General features: G+C 41.0%; 1 pseudogene; it reads right to left on the minus strand.

Annotated features, from left to right (window-relative positions):
• Positions 1-13,212: 13,212 nt before the first annotated feature.
• LOC131231894 (UDP-N-acetylmuramoyl-L-alanyl-D-glutamate--2,6-diaminopimelate ligase MurE homolog, chloroplastic-like) lies at positions 13,213-21,429 on the minus strand (annotated as a pseudogene).
• Positions 21,430-21,632: the final 203 nt, after the last annotated feature.

The following is a 21,632-nucleotide window of genomic DNA, read 5'->3' on the forward strand; positions in this document are numbered from 1 at the left end:
ATTTTCAATAGGGAGATCAAACACATTTTGGAGAAAACGGTTAACCCAGATCGTAAGGATTGGTCAATCCGATTAACCGATGCCTTATGGGCATACCGTACTGCATTTAAAACTCCTATTGGAATGTCTCCCTTTAGACTTGTCTATGGGAAGGCTTGTCACTTGCCTGTGGAGTTGGAACATAAAGCGTACTGGGCGATCAAAAATCTTAATTTCAATCTGGACAACGCTGGCCCGCTACGCAAACTTCAATTGAATGAACTTGAGGAAATCCGGAATGATGCGTACGATAATGCGAGAATTTACAAGGACAAGATGAAAGCATTTCATGACCAACACATTTTGCGAAAATCATTCACGCCTGGTCAGAAGGTTCTTTTGTACAATTCTCGATTACATCTCTTTCCGGGTAAGCTTCGATCTCGTTGGACCGGCCCTTACATTGTTGTTACTGTTTTTCCTCATGGGGCCGTTGAAATTAGAGATCCCGACAATGGCAAGGAGTTTAAAGTCAATGGACATCGATTGAAACCATTTGTCGAGAAATTTGATTCAGAGGACATGTCCATGCCTCTGACTGATCCTGTTTACCAGGATTGATCTCCTAGTCTGATGGAGGTATAGGTAGGTTTATCGCTTTCATAGGACTAGAGTAGTTGTTTTATTTGTCTGGCTGAAGACGGTAAACTTAGCGCTCCTGGGAGGCAACCCAGTTCTTCATTTCATGTCATTTTTATCATTAGTCAGTTCAATGTTTGTGGGTAACATTACTGCAAACCCTCACGAGACTACAACTCGTCCACTAGGGGTAACCTAGGGGTTTAAAGGCTTGTTGCATACGCTAAATGCAATCGAGAGCACCTGCGAAAGTGGTGTAGGTAGGATTTCATTTTTGTTATTTTTATTTTATTTTTGTTAGTTTCTCTCTTGTGCTGACCCACTCTTACGTAGATATCTTTGAAAAGCCTCTTGATTCTTTCGTCCAGGTATTATCTTTCCATCACTCCTATTTTTCCGTTGTCTCATGTGCATTGCAGGTCTACTTCTTTTTACATTGAGGACAATGTAGATTTTTGGTTGGGGGTGGGAGATTAGGTTCTTAATCAGTGTTTTCTTGGTTTTGAGCAAAAATTGTGAAAATTTTTAATTTTTCAGGATTTCTGATGAATTCAAAGTGATCTTGATGGCCATCTAGGGCACTTAGAATTTTAAAATGCGTGATGTTGGTACTTCATGACTCTTGGATTCAGTTATCTATCAAATTTCACAGCTAAGTTTGAATTGTTAATCCATTATTAGAATTTGTAAATATTGATTAGTCATGAATTCGCAAGACACATTTCGCTTGCATGTTAAGGTTTTAGTCTGATATTGAAGGATTAACGTGGTAATCACTAAGCATGAAAAGAACCGGCCTGAGAAAATTAAAAGAGTGGGCGAACAGTCTTTACCATAGGTTTGCTCCCTATAGGTAAGGATTCGATTCCCCATGAATGATATGTGAAAAAGTTGGGTGTACAGTCTTTACCTTAGGTTTGCTCCCTGTAGGTGAGGATTTGATCCCTCTTCTTGGCGTCATTTCAAAAAAAAAAAAAAAAAAAAAAAAAAAAAAATTAAAAATTAAAAGAATAAAAAGATAAGTGTAAGCCAAGTTGGGTTATCGTGTTTTCTCTTATTTGTTACCAATGATATCCTTAAATATCAAGGTGAATCTTAATGTTGACAAGTCGAGATTGGACTATACATCCATGAAATTCAATATTTAGAATTATTCTAATTAATGGACTAATATGTTGAACTTGATTATGAAGTTTACCGTGAGCTTGATTTCAGGAAAAAGTAATGCCAACATTCATGAATCTTAGAATTCGAGTATCTGAACTATTTTTCATAAATCTCTTTGAGTTGTAGAAATTATCCTGTAATTCTCAATTTATTTTTCGCATACTTTGCTCGGGAGTAGCAAAATGCTGGTTGGGGGTTGTGTTAAGGGTCAAATATTGCATATCAGACCCAGTTGTTACCTGGATTTACAAACATAGTATTGTTTAACGGCCTGATTTAATCATGTTTGTGATGCAGAGTGTATTTACGAGCATGGACTGAAAAAGGATGCTTAAAGCATTGATTTAACACTCTGATGACACCAAAGCATGGAATGGACCCCAGGAGACCAAGATCGACTGATTTGCATGCCAGGGATCCAAGAAAATCGAGGAATTGAAGCTCAAGTGGCCTGAAAAGTGTCCAGAATGCAAGATCATAGGGTTCCCACCATCTGATCAGTTCGAAACTTCATACGTGACCTGAGGACCTTAAATGAACCGTACACGTAAAAATTCAGCTCCTGAATCACTGTGAAAGTGGCCCAACGAACAGATCAGCCCCTTTAATCATTATGTGGGGCCCACCTCATATCTGGATATGCTTCAAAATTGTTCTAGACAGCTTAAATGAGGCAAGAAAATGGATGGACGGCACAGATTTCTTTCGAATATCACGATGGATCCTTATGTACATTGCATGTACATAGGACACATGTGCATGAGAAGTGCACCGGACGGAGACTCCGGTCAAACGCAGGTCTGACCGAAGTTTGTGTTTTGAAAGGAAACAGCGTCCGACGCTGTTCCGCCGGGCAATTTCTGGTGGGACTCCACAGCACCGGACGGGGGCTGTCCATCTTTAAAAAGGAATAAAGAAAAGGCGGAAAAGGGGAGCGTTCGGAGGCAGGCTGGTTTTTGGCTTTGACGAAGGAAGATTTTGGAAGGCTGAGAGTTTGGGTCGTCTGGCAGCGTGAGGAGAGAAAGGAAGGAAAGGAGCTGGGCTGGGTTGCTGCTGCACGTCTGGAAGCTCGTCTTTAGTGGAGGATTGAAGAAAAAGAGGAAGGTTTTGGAGGGCTGGCACGTGAGGAGGCTGGGTTTTCTTCTCTTCCCTTCTTGTTCTTTTCTACTTTTTTTCTGTTTATTTACTTTGTCTAAGGGGTTCTAGCATGATCATGCTAGGCTAAACCTCTTAGCTAGGGCTAAGAGGTGAAGCTTGTAGCTTGATGGGAGATTTTTCTGCTTGTGCCTGTTGTTAGACTGAAATAAGATTGATTTGAGTATAATTAAGGGATTGTTTTTAGTGTTTAATGGTCTGTTGTGACTGAAATTACAATGGGTCTGTGATAACTGTAAGCATGTTCCTTTTCTTTTATGTGCATAACGTTAGGAAGCCCTGTTGTTCACCATCGTCCCATGGGCATGGTAGGATGACAGTACCCTTCCTAACCTTCATAGTATGTTGATTAGTTGGTAATTAGTTTAATTCTGTTGTTTGTTGTGTCTCCTGGGCATGGTTTGGTGATGGAATCCATTCTAATTCCTATACTTTTCATCTCTTTAAAAACTAGATCAAGCAACGTTCAGTTTAAATTTCATAATTACTGATGCAGACATAAGATCTCCCTGATCTCTACAAGTGGATCCTCTGAATCCCTAGTTCCCTTCCTCTGAATTCCTTAAAGTTTTAGACAATTATTCCTTATATTCTATTTGGTTTAGATTTCATCTTAGCCTAGTTCTATTTCTATCTAGTTTCAGGACACGTACAGGTATCAGTCCCTGTGGATTCGACCTCGGTCTTACCGAGTTTATTACTACATCACAACCCTATACTTGGGGAGTGAACAGTTATACCGCCTGGAACAAGATCTGGTTCACCTTACTCAAGGTGACAAAAGTATTCAATCTTTCTACTCTACAATGGTTACAATTTGGACAGAGATGGCTATGATGGATCTCGACTTCCCAAATGACTTTAACATATTCCATACAATGCATGAGAGTGCGCAAGTTAGACAGTTTCTTATGAAACTGCATCTGGAATTTGAGCATTGCAGGGCTGATCTCCTGAACCGTAGCCCAACTCCTTCAATAAATTCAGTTATTAATGATTTATTAGCCAAGGAACAACGATTGCAGGTCCTCTCTAAGGAGACATCTCAGGAACCATTTGACCTAGCACTTACTGTATCCACCTCTGCACCAAACAATGGTTCCACTCCTTTAACTTGTCGCGGCTATAACAAAGTCGGACATATCGTCACTCTGTGCAAAGATTGGTGCGCGTATTTTCGAAGGACTGGTTATGGTCTTCAGGACTGTCGTTCACGTGCCTACGCATCCTCATTCAGTCGTGGACGTGGTAGTTAAGGTCGTGGCCGTGGTTGTGCTCTTTCTGCTACTTCTGTGACTACTTCTTCCGCGCCTTCTTTTATTGATATTGCATCCACTGGTTTTGTTGAAGGTCTTTCCTCACCTTTAACTCCTGCGATGCTCTAACAGATCGTGCATGCCTTTTTACGGCCAATCTGTCAGGTATAACCGCATCTTCTCCATGGTTCTTCAATTCCGGTGCTTCAAATCATATAACTAATGATGTATCCCATCTTTGCAATATTCGTCCCTACACTAACAATCAGGCTATTTCTACTGCAGATGGAACTAAACTACTAATTCAGTTCGTTGGTTCCTTAACTTTCTCTCCTTCTGACCATCACCAGTTTACCCTTCGTAATGTTTTTCATATCCTTAAACTCTCCTCAAATTTAATTTCTTTTGGTCAACTTACATCCAATAACTGCTTAATCATATTTCTTCCAAATTGTTGTTTTGTGCAGGATCTGGCAACGGGAAAGGTACTTGGGAAGGGTGGGCGGCTTAGATGTTTGTACGTGTTGGACTTTCACTCATCCGTTACTCTAGCTCGGTGTTTCTTCTCTCTCTCTTCCTCGGATATTTGTTCGGTAAATAAAATGTGGAAACCCTGGCACTTTCGCTTGGGTCATCTACATTCTGATCGTTTGATTCAGCTCTTTTCTTCTGGTATGTTAGGGAATATTTCTCTTAATAAAAGTGGTTTGGATTATTCTTGTTCTTCTTGTTGCCTTTCAAAAAGTAATTGTATTCTATTTCCTCTAAGTACTATAAAATTATCATCTATATTTGAATTGGTGCATACGGATGTCTGGGGCCATTCCCCAATTATTTCTCTTTGAACTATGATATTATGTTATATTCATTAATGATTTCACCTGTTACATCTGGATTTACTTTCTGCACTCTAAGTCACAGGTGTTTGAAAATTTTAAAATATTTCATTCTATAGTGGACACACAATTTCAAGTAAAAATTCAAACTCTCCACTCTGACTTAGGGAGAGAGTATCTCTCCACAAATTTTTGTACATATCTTCAAGGTCATGGGATTACTCATCAGACCACCTGTTCTGATACTCTACAACAAAATGAGATGGCTGAATGAAAAAATCGTCATATTGTTGAAACTACCGATACCTTAATGACAGTTATAAGTATTCCTCGTTTCTTTTGGGCGGAAGCTATGATACATTCAGTCTACTTAATTAATCGGTTGCCAACCAGAGTCCTGAATAGTAAATCTCCATATTTTGTTCTCACCGGTTCTCTTCCTACATATTTCACATTTCGTGTTTTTGGTTGTGTATGTTATGTTCATTGGGCATCACGTGAACGTAACAAACTTTCCCCAAAAATCAATCAAATGTATGTACTTGGGATTTGGAGACACTTAAAAGGGTTTTCGTTGCTATGATCCGGTCTCTCGTTGTGTACGGGTATCATGACATGTTATTTTTCTTGAGCATATTGCCTTCCATTCATCTTTTCTCCTTCGCCCACACTAGATTCTCCTGATCTTACTATTTTTCCTGACATTCCGGTTGCCTCGAGTACCTCTACTTATCCATTGCAGGTTTATTCATGAGGATCTTGTACAAATCCATCACCTACTACTCTCCATACTATACCCATAACCGATCCGGGTCCTATCTTGGTACGTCGTTCCACTCGTGTATATCGATAGTCTGATCGCTTGATATACGTCATTCCACTCGCGTACGTCGACAGCCTGATCGCTTGAGGTCATACCATCAGGCAACTAGTCATGATTGTTGAAAGAAGGCTATGGCAGAAGAACTTGTAGCATTGGATGATAACCATATGTGAGACATTGTTACTCGACTTACTGACCAATAATTAATTGGCAGTAAATAGATTTATTCTCTGTAAAGCTTAAGTCTGACGGCTCATTGGATTGATACAAAGCTCGGCCCTTCGCTCAGGAATACAAACAGGAACACGGAATTGATTATGATGAGACATTCGCTCTTGTGGCTAAGATGAAAACTGTTCACACTCTTCTGGCCATATCATCAGTTCAGGTTAGGCTTCATCCACGTCAGCCTACAATTTTAAGGGGTCAAAATTGGCATGCATGTTATGCCACATGTACAGTGGATGGATGGTAGCATCCTAGTAAGGTAGTTGGTAGGGTGGAAAGACTTCTAGTGTCATGGAAAATGAGCCAAATCTATAGGGGAAAAACCTGACCGTAAATTAGAATGGACCCCACAAAAAGTAAGTATTCATTTGGCCAATGATCAGTAAGTTGGGTTAGGTGGGCTTACTTGTTGGGCGTTTGGTAAATGAGATACGAATCCATTCACTAGGGGTGGCAATGGGTCGGGTGGCCTGCCAAACCCAGCCAGCTCTGGACGGAATTGGAACTTTAGATTGGCCCGTGAGCCCGGATTTGATCCCTGTCATGTGTAATAATTTATCAAACTGGGCTTGGGTTCGAAGTCATTTTAGCCTAAACCAACCCTGCTAAGCTGCGGCCTGTCATGTGTTGCTCCATCAATTTTCAGGCTGAGCTTGGATGTCAGTCATTTTAGCCCAAACAAACATGGCTCCACTCTATATATATATATATATACCTAAAACTGTCTTATTCCAATCCTTATTGAGCAATACACATGCATCTTAAATATAGACTATTGGCATGAGGCACACTTGATCATAGTTCCAAAACTCGGTGACTCACTCTAAAAACTTGCATAAAATGAAAGTGCAACGACTCGAACTGATGACCTCAACTATGCCAAGGTAATGGCATGTACTAGCTGACCAATCAATGCTAATGCTGATTGCGTCCAATCCTGCAGGTCTTGAGCAGGGAACGGGTAAGAGCTCCGAGTGACCACTATGATGTACGGGTTTTATCTACACCATCCATCCATTTTGACGTGACATTTCATGAAGTAGGATCAAAAGTTAGACAGATCCGAGGGTCACGTTGACCACACCACAGGAAGCAGCGGTGAGAATAATGCTCACAGTTGAAACTTTCAAATGGCTCGCTGTGATGTTTATTTTCCGTCCAGCCTATTCATAAATTTACATACACCTGGATGAGAGAAAAAGACAAAAATTAGCTCGATCCAAAGCTTCTATGACCCTCAAGAGTTTTTCAACGGTAAGAGTTTAATCCCCATTCCGTGGTCCACCTGTGCCTTGAATCTGCCTCAGTTTTGGCCTTCTGTTCTAAGATGATATAGAAAAATGGATAGACGGTGTGGATAAAACCCATACATTACAGTGGCTACTTGGAGCCCCTGCTCGTTCGGAGCTGGTGACGGGCAGGATTGGATCGCAATACCTTTCAATCAATGGTTTATGTTAAAATTTTCATACTTTTATATTCAAACGAACCTAGTTAGGTATCGAGTCGAGAGTTGAGCTTTAGAGTTTTTAAACTATTCACTTGATTAGGTAAAATCAAATAGAAAATAGGCTGTCTTGGGAACTGCTTTTCCAATAAACAGTGGAAGTGTAGTCCTACTAATCACCCTTTACACTGGCGTAACTTCGTATGCAAATAAATGCACAGAGTTCTCTCCACCAACTGCACCTAAGTTTTGGATTATCCACCAACTGCACCTAAGTTTTGGATTTGCTTCATTTTTTGGGCCCGTGCCTTAAAATAACCTAGCAAAATGGATGGACGACATGGATATAAAACACATACATCACAGTGGGCCCATAGCATGGATCCACCAATCTCCGTGGTTCTCTAAATCCACTGAATTCTACATCCATCTGTATGGGATAAAATTGTGTGGAGCCCCGCAACCACGGATGTCCATGATGTCTCGATGTGGCAGGATTTGATGAGGTCACATGCCACTGTCAGAGATGTGGCCCAATCGAGTGCACATTTGACCTCACAAATTTAAAACATGCTTTGTGTGGGATCCATTTCTAATAGTGACACGTGGCCCAATCTGATGTGGAGCGAGTTGCAGACACTTTCATGGCAAAGGTTGACCAGAGAAGGCCTGATTGGAGACGGAAAATTTCCGGACTGTCAAAACCTTTAAACGGTCATATCTCGCAAACCAGATTGAGTTTTCCAACGTATCATATTTGATTTTGGGTAGGAGAAGCTACTTTAGCTAACCAACCCTACTATGCCGGGTTGCCCACCGGATTTGCAAGATTCCATCAGATTGACAATTAAAAGTCTATTTTATTTTCATTTTTACTATAAATTGTAAGTTTTAATGGGACCATAACTTTTGATCCTTTGAGTTGTATGAGTTGTGCCCAAAATGAAAATGCATGGCTTAGAAAATCAGGAGAATAACATGGTTAGGCAAAATTGGACACTTCCTATTTTTGGCCAAAAACCCTAAAGTGTAGTAGGAATGGTGACCATATATAAATAGCAAGTTTACTATTTATAATAAGTCAAATTTTTAGGGAGTTTGGGTCTAAAACGCCGTCCGATGTTTGAATTCATTAGTTAAAGGATTGTAGTTTTGTTTTTATCATCATTCAATTTATTTTCAAATTTATTATAAATTATTTCTATTTTATCTATAGTGGATTCAAGGAAATTCTGTAAGGAATTCAGAGAGCTCCATAGATTTGCATTAGTTATACCCGAGGAAGACAGTGATCGACCTCTTCACTTCTTTCCCTATGTCACAATCAAAACCTGCCATATCAAATCACCATGGACATCCATGGTGGCAAGGTCACTATGCAACCCCACTATGCAACCCACCCGGGTTGCGTATCTGCCGATTGGGTCCATTGGACACCTTTTGTGACAGGTCAGGGTCCTGCCTATTGATCGGTTTGGATATTTCAACGGTTCTTCAATTGCTTACAAAAGATTTAATCCAAGCCGGTTAAAGCTTGAAGAGCAATTTAATCTTATTTTAGACGGGGGTGTGTAAAGTGGGTTACAACAAATGAAACAGTTAGGAGAGAGATGCTCACCATTGATTTCTTATAGGGTCCATGGTGATGTGTATATGAAATCCACTCCGACCATCAAATGATTTATAAGCCATTAGGTACGCTCGCCAAGGGAAATAGTTTGGAGGGTGGACACCCCTATACACTGTTCTCGATCATGTGACTCACTTAAATCATGGATGTCGCTGATTTCTAAATCTTAAGCTTAACATGGGTGGATGCATCCAATCCTCATAATAGAGTTCACGTGCACATCACAATGAGGCTTACTTGAGCCCACCCTGACTTTGCTAGTGGCGTAAGATCTCTTGCAGCGCTCTTCATTGGAGACAATTTTCAGGCGTGGTGTTCGGTGTATCCCCAGACGGTGTGACCCACCGGTGATGTATGTGCCTTACATCCCATTCATCCATTTTGACATATCATTTTAGGGCATGATCCAAAAAATGAAGCAAATCCAAATCATAGGTGGACCACGAGATAGGAAATAGTGGTGATTGAATACCCACCATTAAAAAATTTTGGGGCCACCCGAATGCTCATTTGCCATCCAACCTATTGATAAGGTCACATAGACCTAGATGAAAGGACCACACACAACTATCATTTTGATTCAAAAATTTTGCAGCTTACTAGAAGTTTTTAATTGTCCGTCACCACATGTTTTGGACAGTGTGGTTCACCTGAGAGTTGGATCTGCTTCATTTTTTTTATGATGTCCCAAGATTAGCAGTAAAAATGGATGGACAGCATGGATGTAAGGAACATACATTAACATGGCTCCCTTAGTCAAGATCCACCCACCTCGGTGGATCCCGGGTTCCACTGAAAGCTATGCTCACAATTTTCATAGGGGTGTTAATGTGCCGGGCTCCGGCCTAAAAATCTTAATTTTGAATAGGGCAGGCCCAAAACAGTTCAAAATGGGCTGATACCTAGACCAGGCCTAGCCCATCGACAGCCCTAACTAGTTCGTCCAACTAAGCAGTGTGTGAGGCACACCATGGTGTTTATATAACATCCAATTGGGCCAACCAGTAATGTGTGAGGCCTGCTATGGTGTTTATATAACATCTGGTCCAGTAAGGTAGTCTCACATCATGAAAACAAGATGCCCAAAAAGTCAAATTCACCCGACTGTTATGTAGGCCACACTATAGAAAACAATGAACAAGCACATAAAAACTTCAACATTCATGTGTCCCAACCATTGGTTGGATAAACCTGACTTTTGGGGCATCCCATCTTCATTGCAGGTGTATGAGGTCATACGAATACCACGTATGGTTCCCACTCAAGACATTTTTTTGGTTTTTTGCACACTCAAGACATTTTCTTCCTTCTTAGCTCTGCATCGTAGGGAGAAGAGCGGAAGACTGGCTTTCTTTTTTGCACTCTGTTCGCTAAGGACCGATTTGTAATGAAACCAAAACAAGGAAATGGAAAACCCCATGGAATCCTCAAATCAGGGAAATGTAACGGAAAAGGAAGGAAATTACTTTCCATGTCCGATGTTTGTTTAGCAATGTAAATTTCCATAGAAATGCATTTCCTTTCTCCATTCTCATTGTTGTTTTGCCATTTCGAAATTTAAGGGAAAAAGAAGGAAATTACTTTCCATGTCCAATGTTTGTTTAGCAATGTAAATTTCCATAGAAATGTATTTCCTTTCTCCATTCTCATTGTTGTTTTGCCATTTCGAAATGTAAGGGAAAAGGAAGGAAATTACTTTCCATGTCCGATGCTTGTTTAGCAATGTAAATTTCCATAGAAATGTATTTCCTTTCTCCATTCTCATGGTTGTTTTGCCATTTCGAAATGGGTAAATCTGCCTAAACCAAGGAGAAGTGCAATAAATAACGATAATTTCTTGCCAGTTAAAATGTCAGATCAGATGGTCAACTCATTTCCCACCAATTGAGGGAAATAGATTAAACAGGTTTTTGTGGAGAATAGGTTTTCGCCACTTTTTGAGGAATACTTTGGAAAAGGAAACTGATTTCCTCCACCTTTTTTTTTCTCAGATAGAGAAAACTGTCACATCAAAGGAATTCATTTTTCTTTTCCATGTGGTCATCCATGGTTTTCTCTCTTAACAAACGGTCCTAAATGAATATAGAACCATGCAGCAATTGGTGGAATAATGCTACATAAGTAGCTTTCAATAAGATTTTGGTGCAAGTTTTCCAAGTGCCTATGCAAGAATATTTATATCGCTCGGGTTGAAGGGGACCAAACATCAAGAAAGAAATGACGGAAACACCAAGCCTATGCAGGTGATGCAAGTTGATTTGGGCCCATGATCTATGGGCCAAGCACAGGCCCATTAAGCACAAGCCCAACAGCCGGCCCATCAATAAGGAGGCACAAGCCTACTATTTAGGAGCTAACTTATTTAGGCAATTAGCTAGCAAAATCAATCAATTCTTATCTTTCTTTCTTTTTTTTTAATTTCTTTTCCACATTTGTAATAAGTCATTGGTTGTCAATGACATTATAAGTTTTACTTATATGTACATTTCAAAAGCTTATATAAGGGCGTAGGATGAATAGTACCAAGGCATTTTGAATTGAATAAAAAATTTCTAGATTGTTTTCTTCTACTTGTGTGAGCTTAGCTTAGAGGTACCTATGCTTGGGCGGATACTCCCCATCAGCCAGCTATGCCAGTTTGGTATCAAAGCGGGTCCCAATGGTTGAGTTGAAGTCCTAGATCAACAATAATCTCGATATTATTGTTTTCAAGTTCTTTAATCATAAAATTCTGACTCTTTTTCTTTATTTTCTTCATTGCACCGATCCCTCCTACCCCCCATTCAACTTGTTTCTTTTCTTTTACAAAACCCAAAAAGTCCATTTGACCAAAGGAGACACTGTCGAAAATTTTTCAACCATTTTCCTCCATAATCAGGTCCTTTAAAACCCAAAATCAACCCCATTCCAGCCCATTAAAACTTCCAAAAATCAGCCACATTCCAGCCCATTAAAACTTCTAAAAACCAGCCATATTCCAATCTATTAAAAACCCTCAAAATCAGCCTGGTTCCAGCCCATTGAAATCCCTAAAATCAGCCCATTCCAGCCCATTAAAACCCCAAAATCAGCCACATTCCAACCCATTAAAACCCCCCAATTTCCGATCAATTGGCTTCAGTTGTAATTTTCTTTTCTTTTTCTTTTTTTCTTGTTTTTGTTTTTGTTTTTGTATTTTTGGGTTCAGCCTTTTGTGAATAAATTTATCATCTTTCAAAAAAAAAAGTCTATTACATAGGTTCATTACAATCAATGACTCTCATTAGATTATTTTTTAAGAGACTAAATGGACATCTCAGATTGATTTATTGGCCTGCCATGTGTCACATGGAGATATGGCTCCACCATATTCCAATTATCCCAATCCAACTTATCATCCAAGATTTTATGTTACCTGAGAACACATCAATTTCACAACAAGCCGTTCTCATTCTTATAATGGTACCCTCTTAATGATGTTGATATATCCACATGGGACCCCTTGTGACAAGAATATCCAATTTTCTAGAACCAAATAAAATTGTGAGAAATTAAAAGCCCAAAAGAACTCATAAATGAGAAATGATTAGGCTACTTTGGTAGTGGGATTTCTTTCCTACACCGTCACATGTTTACAAGATTCAGTCCATTCTTTAGGTCGGTCCCTTGGGTATGTTCTACAACAAAAAATCAGGTCTCTCCAATCATCCGAATTGGCCATGCGTATACAAAAAGGTGGACTGTTAGAAAAGATCGATCAGTTGTCCCCATTCAATGTACATGTGTGGCCAACCTGATCAGTAGACTGGCTTGTTTTCTGGGCATCATGCATAACTGGTGGACCCATCTGATGAACAGCCTGGATCTCACACCCGAGCCACATTGGCACATGTGGCAAGAGTAGGCCATGAAATCCTAACCCTATGAGCTAACACCTTATAGAAGGTGATCACACCATGAATATGATATAGCACTCACCAGGTAATTAAAATCCCAATCTATGAAGTGATGTTGCAAAGGAAAAAAGTGGTTTTTGTAATAAAATTTGGCCTAGTAAGCATAATTAATACTCAAGACTGATGATCGACTTACCGCCATGGAAATTCGCTTGTGTCTATCCCAGCTTGATGAAGCTCATCAACATATTGCAACGCTTCTCGGCACTCTTCCCTATCATCAAAGAACTCCTTCTTGCTGCCTTCTAGTTGATAAGTTTCATGACCTTTACCAGCCACAACCTACAACATATGTGATAGTGATTGAGTTAGTAGAAAACTAGAAATTGCTGTGTGAAGCCAACTGGGTGTTTCACACTTGCAAATGCCAATGATATCAGTTACCACTTAGAAGTCATAATTAACATCCAAAATTATCAAAGAGGTAAGATTTTGAAGATAGTTGCATCACTTTTGTCAGACAGCACATAGTTTAAAACCTTATACAAAGGAAACCTATCATGTGCACTTGTTTTTTGTGAGATTTTGATTTCTGGGTGTGTATAGATGTCTTTTTTAACATCCCATGAAGTTTCATTGAAAATTTTGATCAATTTCCCATTGTTTCGCGAAAACAACAGAACATTACGCGATACATCCAATATTTCCCATGTGATACCCGATATGTTTCCGTATCTCAAGGGTGCAATACATCCCACCGATACCGCTACGAAAAACATTGCTTGAGACCCATGTGGCTACCAACAATCTCTAGCTTTTTAAAGCTTAGCTCTTTTCTTTTTTTTCTTTTTCTTTTTCTTTTTCTTTTTCTTTTTTTCCTTTCCTTTTTTTTTTTTTTTAATGAAATGTTAAGAATATTTTATTAAAAAGAAAACGCCAAAAGGCAAGCTACAACAACACCCTGCCCTCACAGACCTAACAAAAGGACAGAGGCCTCGCCACAATTGACCCAAGAAAAAACTTCTAGCTTTGCTCTAAAAAATACATCCTCTACAAACTCATGCTTGTCCCATAAGGAGCAATTATTCCTTTCCAACCACAAAGCCCAAATAACAGCCAACATATCTAGCCTCCAAGGCTTTCTTAGGACCTTGTAGTTAGGTGGGGCCAATCATTGTGGACATCCTTACATTAGGAAGTCTATGCATTTCTCCTTGTCCTCTGCTAGAAAGTTGATCGTTGAAGGAGATGCCGGATTGACATTCAGTTGGTTTCATCCATAGATAGCAAAACTCCACATTTTGAAAGGTAAAAAAAAAAAAAAAAAAAAACCTCCATGTATTTCAAAAGATTGGCAAACATACTAGTTAACCAAATTAAACACATTTTTCTCACAAAACATGTTTTATTCAAAAAGAAACAAGAAAAAGGAACTTATTTTAAAAAACAGTGATTGGTAATCACTATCCATTGATGGAATTGATTAGAAGGTGATAAATTTTAGTGGAGACTGTCAATTTTTATATGGGTAATTTGAAAAGAAAGGATTAAGAGAGACAAAAATACTATTTTTTCAATCAGAACTGTATTAAATCTGAACTATCCATTCTCCGATTTGTTGGCGTTTCCATTTCTTTGACCAAATTCCTTACCATCTCTTTTTATGATCAAATTAAATGCTATCTTTTTATGAATGGATCAGAATTTTATTATAACCAAAGAAAAAGGGAAATACAAGAAGGGAAATTGTCAGCTATAACCACAAGCAGATAGATGCCTAAAATTAAAACAATAAAAAGCTGACGAACCCCTACACTGGGGCAATTTATCCCAGCAATAATTAGAAGCTGATCCCCAAATACATGCTCCTTAGACCTTACCTAGCCAATTCACTTCACTGTTAGAGTCACAATGAACATGGAAGAACGATGCAATTATGTCAAGGCATAGATCCATTGCTTCTACTATAAAGTTAAACGCGAACATTTTCCATAGCCTTTGGATAGGAAGAATACAAAATGCAGATGTGGAAAACCCCCTGAAAATCTAACAATGTGAAAAACAGAGGAAATGTTGAAGGTGTCAATGATCAATATATTTTGTTTGTTTTGCATGGTTTCCATGGTTTCCATGGAAATGTTGAAAAGTCATTAATGAACGACAAGGGGTGTCTCTCATTATTATGAAAATGCCTATGGATTAGCTTTTTTGGGAAGTAATCAATTCACTAATCTTCTGAGCAAAAGCATAATAATGATAGTCAATTTCCACAGCTACTTTTTACAATATAAACAGCTAAAAACACCATATCCATTGGAACCAATTTCATTTCCTACCATTTCCAGCTTCCCAAATCGCCCCTAATTAAATATGAACAGTTCCCGTACCCCTTTTTTCCTTTCGGTGTTTTGCTAACTATCGTTTCAACTGATAAGTTGGGGCCTCGGAAGCTAGCTTTCTGTATTCTAGAGATCAAATATATTGCAGCTATATTGGAAGCCAACTTCTCCATTGTCCCAGGAATTGTCAACAAGGTGGCCTATAGACTCGCTAAAGAGGTGATGAGAGGATCACTAGCTATTAGCACCTTTATGTATTTATCAGCTCTTATTGGTACCTTTAAATTTATTTTTTTTATTTTTTTATTTTGAAAGGTGGCCTTTGATAGAATTTTAGTCGCCATTTGATAAAATACATACTTGAATTGATATGGAGAGATTGACTTTGTTGTGACATGATCATGAGTACACCATGCAATCTATGGTAATCTAATCATTTTATGAAATGCTGATTAATTAAAAAATAAAATAAAAATAAAAATAAAAAACCCTACCAATTGCCCCTTGTGTCCTTGGTCGCTTCGAAAACTTTTCGTCTCCTAACCATGAACATAGATTCCCTTCTTGCAAATCTTAGGCTAGGGCTTTTTGAAAGATGATAAAAAATTTATTTATCATAAAAGTTGCCACAAGCACTGGCGATACAACAAGAGCCCCAAAGCAACAAAGAGAAACAATCAGTGGAGATATTCAAATTAGAAGCCCACTCTTTTACATAGGTCTTAGCCCTCCCTAATAATAAAGAAAACAAACCACTTGTGTCAGGCTAGGGTATGATGTTACTTTGACGTTTAGGACCTTTTGGAACGATGGAGAATCCTGAGTTTTCCTTCTTTTTTTTTTACCCCAAAGGATTTTTTATTTTTTTTGAAGAGTTGCCCAAAAGAATTTAAATATGAAAATTTTAAACATTTGGTTTCTCCAAAACGTTGTGGGCAGACGGGATACACATTAAAAGAGTATTCTTTTGAAAGCCATTTCCTTTCATCTCCTGCTCAAGGCGAAATAGATAGAGTGATCTATCCAATTTGGTTGATCGATGCTCCCCCGCATGCAAACATGCGCTTAGAAAATAAAGTTTTGGTTCAAAAACATGTCTTTGACAACTAGCAATTCTATAATGAGAAATCCATATATGATAAGGTAGATTTTTAACAACTAGTAAAAGACTTACAACTATATCACCTTCCTCGCCCATGGCCACTGCAGCCCGTACAGCTACTCGCCTGATATCATGTAGGAAAAGCCTATGACCATTCGGAAGAGGTGGGTAGTAATCGTTTTCACCATGTCGCAAGTAGTCCTGCATGGTCAATCCCACACCTGCCAGCATGTCGTCCAAGATGTCCACTGATGAAACGTAAACATGTGCACGAAAAGTCAGATTGAGTATCCTGCTCTGGAAGTTCCGAGGCAATATATGTGGCTACAAGCTCACCCAGGCTTTTGCTTGCACCAACAAACAGTACATCTGGGACCCAACTTCTAGTGATCTAAATTGTTCATATGGTAGGCCGAATTGTAGATGGGAGGTGCCCCCAAAATCTCTCCCATCTGATTATCTTTGACATCCAATATCCCCCAATTAAATGAGGACCACTACTTGTTAACTATTCACCTTGACCGGATGGCAAGGATCAACCACATTGTGAGGTTAGGGATTAGACCACCCATGATTGGGGTCCCACCAGATCAATGGCTTAGGTTCTATGGATTTGGTCCCATCCTCCCTCCAAATGCCTGGAATTCAATGCATCAGGTCTAGTTGGGAACAATGGCAACAGAAGCATCAGCAGTGTGTTGAGGAATTCAGCTGGGGGTGTGATTAATGCTTTCTTGGGGCCGATTAGTTCGTGTCATACACAGCACGCCGTAGCAGCTGTGGGAAGGGAGGTTTTGCGCACTATTGGATTGGAAACAGAGCTTCCTCTCACGTTTGTTGAAGGCCCTTCAGAATCTCTTATCCGGTGGGTTTCGCTGGGTACAGAATCTTGGATGCTTTGAAATGTATTCAACAGACTAGATACCTGTCTGCTAGGTTAAATATGTCATTTAATCTTGCAAGGCATCTTTAAATATATATAAATTTTTTTAAAAAAAAGGTTACAGAAAGGTGGGTCCCATCTGTACCATTACTCGGTCGAACAAAAGGGCTCCATATCTATCAATTGAACATCATGTGAGACCTTATAAGTTAGATAAAAGATTTGTCCAACAGCTTCTCTATATCATCTCCTTGTTTCAGGATCCGCGCGCACGCAGGGGAGGGGAGAGAGGGAGGGAGGGAGGGAGGGAGAGAGAGAGAGAGAGAGAGAGAACAGATTCTCTATATCATCTCCTTGTTTCAGGATCCGCGCGCGCACAGGGTATATGGATAATGAAGTTTGCCAAGCATACATGGGAATAAAGACCTGCCCATCGACACACATTCATGACAATATAGCATACATAGCAATATCAGCGCTTACAAAATATATGGATAATGAAGTTTGCCAAGCATAATGGGAATATAGACCTGCACATCTACACACATTCATGACAATATAGCAGACATAGCAATATCGGAGCTTTACATTAGGTGGCCACACTGACTAAATCTTCTGATTTAAAATGTCGGCCATAGCACATCTTACAAAACAAATGGTGAAAAAATTATTTCCAGACATCCATTGTTATGTACAGTGTCACCGACCTGAGGGGTAAAACAGGAGCTTTGCATCAGGTGGCCACACTGACTAAATCTTTTGACTTAAAATGTCAGCCACAGAACATTTAAGGTGGGCCACGTGGTACAAAACAAATGGTGAAAAAGACCTTCCTAAACATCCATTGCTATGTACAGTGTCAACCACCTGAGGAGTAAAACAGCCTGTTTTTTGTTTATGCCAAAAGATCTAAACAGTGTAGCCCACCTAAAGGAAAGGTTGGATATCATGCTTGTGCTGTATTGGCATGGGCTTATGTGTAGACGGGTAGGGCTCTTATATGCGAGTGGGATAAGCAAACATCTATGAATTATGGTCTAGATTACATACATGGATCTTCTGACTTTGGATTGTCTGATGTCAACATGGTTACGTCACTTTTGTCGGTTGCAATTTTCGTCATCAATGGTCTCTTTCCTCTGTCGCTTTCACCGGCGCAACCAAATACTTCAATGAAAGCATCAATTGTCAGAGACAGAAATATTGGAAGTAGCATCACTGAGTCCATTCATTACTACCTTTGCCATGGGTAGGCTGAATGCTGCTTATGGATAAAGAAAGTAAGGGTGTCATGAATCAAAATGGCAGAAACTGATATAAAAGAGGATTTTCAGTCTATCTGATTTCTTGCTTATCACCAAAGGGGGGAAAAAACAATTCCATCTAAGAGATGTAAAAGAACCGTGGTTTTTTTACTCAGCAACTCATCCCAACTTGTTCGGGTTTGAGTCAAGTCATGATTCACCCAAGTTGGGGGTGAACCGTAGGCTGACTCGTGGTATGGTGGTACCAACCTGTACAGGTCCCGACTGAGCCCGAGTTGACTCAGACGAGTGGGGTAAAACTCAGACAAGTCAGCAATCTGTGATAAGAACCCTTTTGGAGATGCAGGCTAATATAGAATTCAATTTCTGAGATACTGAAATGGCTCAACTGCTTTCAACTAATTGGAAAGATGGGAGCAATATACCTTATTGACGAAAAATACCATGTTCGGCTTAACAAAACAGCATTTTATTTTTCTGTTCGGAACTAACAACACATGCAGGTCACACTTCTCAGTGATCCTGACCCATCTGGTAGGTCCTATCACGAGTGGGTCGTGCCACAAAAATCCCCTCCAATGGAAAATCTCACCTACACAATTGATGGTAATTTTCCCATTGAATGTTTGATTGTTAACTAAGATGTCCAGTTGCAGGCCACCGATTTGGACAGTAAAGATTTAAGATTGTCAATATTCACAGGATGACCGATCCATAATGTGACCCATCAGATAACGGTCGGGATCAACCGAAAGTGAGCCCCAACTGTGCATTTTCTAATCCAAATTTTGTTCATCCAAGCAGCATAGAATTTGATGGGAACGGGAAAATAATCAAAGAAGATCAAAGTAACACACCCGTGATGATTCTCCGTGGACCCAATTCCCTCACTGTATCAAGGAGCCTAGATAATGCATCAGGTGTATGGGCGTAGTCTACAATCACACCAAATGCTTGCTCCTCGTCAATCTACTCACATCTACCCGGAACTCCATCAACCTCTTCGATTCCCCTCACAATGTCCTCCAACGGTGCCCCTACTGCAATCCCAACTGCCACAGCTGCAAGGATATTGTAGATATTGTGCCTCCCAAGCAACCCCGATGATATCTCCAAAATCCCTTTTGGTGTATTGACCAAAACCTGTGTCTCAAACAATGACAGTTCTAACTTCAACGGGTACACGTCCGCACTCTTGTTCTCCATAGCGAATGTGACCACAGGCACATCCGGTCCACCCTGTGCAGCGAAGAACGGGGCATTTGGATCGTCGATGTTGACGATCTTCCAATGCCGCTCCGGATCGACCATCCTCGAAAATAGCTTCGCCTTGGAGGCTCAGTACTCCTCCTCAGACTTGTGGAAATCTAGGTGGTCCCGCGTTAGGTTTGTGAACACTGCGATGTCAAAATCAACCTCGTCGCACCTTCCCAGCGCCAGAGCGTGCGATGACGCCTCCATGACGATCGCCTCAGTCCCGTTGTGGACCATCGTGGCCATCAGTTTCTGGACCATAACAGCATCTGGGGTTGTGTGCGGGGCCTCCAACTGGTTATCGCCATGGATGTAGTATGCAACGGTGCTCAACATCCCGGTCCGCAATGCCATCGCCTCATACATGGCTTTTATCAAGTACGCAGTGGTTGTCTTCCCATTTGTGCCCGTGATTCCAATCACGGACATGCTCTTTGATGGGTACCGGTAAAAGGACGCCGCCAACGCGGGGAGCACTGCATTCGTGTCCTCCACAATGACCAAAGCCTTACACCCCAATGTCTCATCGATATCGATCTCCTTGCTGGCCACAACGGCAACCGCCCCCCTCTTATCAGCCTCACTCAAATACAAGTGCCCGTCAGTGCGCATCCCGACACAGCACACGAACAGATCCCCAGGCCCCACCTCCCTAGAATCATGCTGGATACCTGTGATCAGGACCTCCAGATTCCCATAAACTGAAACCGGCACCACGCGGCTCTCATCCAAGAGTTCTGCCAGTGTCATCTTGAACTTGGGTTCCACAATCCTAGCCTTGGTTTTTCCGAAACTATCGAAATCAAGATCAAATGAAGAATCACGGTAATTCAAGTCCGAGACACTCACCTCGTCAGCGAATTTTGGTGAGCTCTCCTCATCCGTATCATCTGAGATCACTGTCAGGCCCTGCAGGTCGCGGATCTCATCAAGGTCAACGACCTCCTCGGGTAAGAGCTCCTCAATCCCCTCAAGGCCGGGTTCAGCACCAGGGACTTCCGCCGATTTCTTCGGATTGGGTGGGAGGAGGCCCTGCCGGACGAATTCCTTGCGCTTGAGGGCGATGGCACGGTCGATGTCACCAAAGAGATCGTCGCCGTCGGAAGGGGGGTCGGTATTGGGGTTATCAGGGGCGTCGGTCTCGGCGGCGAGGGCGGAGAGGAAGGTGGGCTTGTCCTTCTCGAACTGGGATTCTTGGAGCTTCCGGGCACGGCCGGCTTGGCGGTGAATCTGCTGGAACTTGGAGACGCCATGGGTGGAGTCTTCGGGAGCTTCGGGAGGGTCATCATCAGAGGGGGTGGGGTAGAATTTGCCATCGGGACCGATGGCGGATGGGGGCAGCGCGATCGGACGGTGGAGATTGAAGCGGAGGGTGGAGAGAGAGAGGAGGTGGGGTTTGGAGAGGAAGGGGGATTGGATTTTGGAGAGTGGGAAGAATGGTGGAGAAAAGGAGGGGAAGGAGAGAGAAGGAAATGTCATTTGAGAGAGAGAGAGAGAGAGGGATTTGCGGGGAATTTCAAGAATTTCAGAGGGTTAGTTTCAGAGGGGGGGGGGGGGGGGGGGCCGGGAGAGGGTTTTCGGATTTCTGTTGTGGATGAGGGCGAGTTGAGTGGAAACTGAGTGATTGAGTAGGGGTATTTTTGGCATTTAAGAAAAAAGACAAACATTGGGGCCCGTTTGGCCGGGCGAATCCGTGGGACTACGAGGGATGGGATGGATTTTAAGGTAACGATGGTGGTGTCAGTGGATTGGTT

Source organism: Magnolia sinica, chromosome 17, assembly GCF_029962835.1.
Source record: "Magnolia sinica isolate HGM2019 chromosome 17, MsV1, whole genome shotgun sequence".
NCBI classification, from domain to species: domain Eukaryota; kingdom Viridiplantae; phylum Streptophyta; class Magnoliopsida; order Magnoliales; family Magnoliaceae; genus Magnolia; species Magnolia sinica.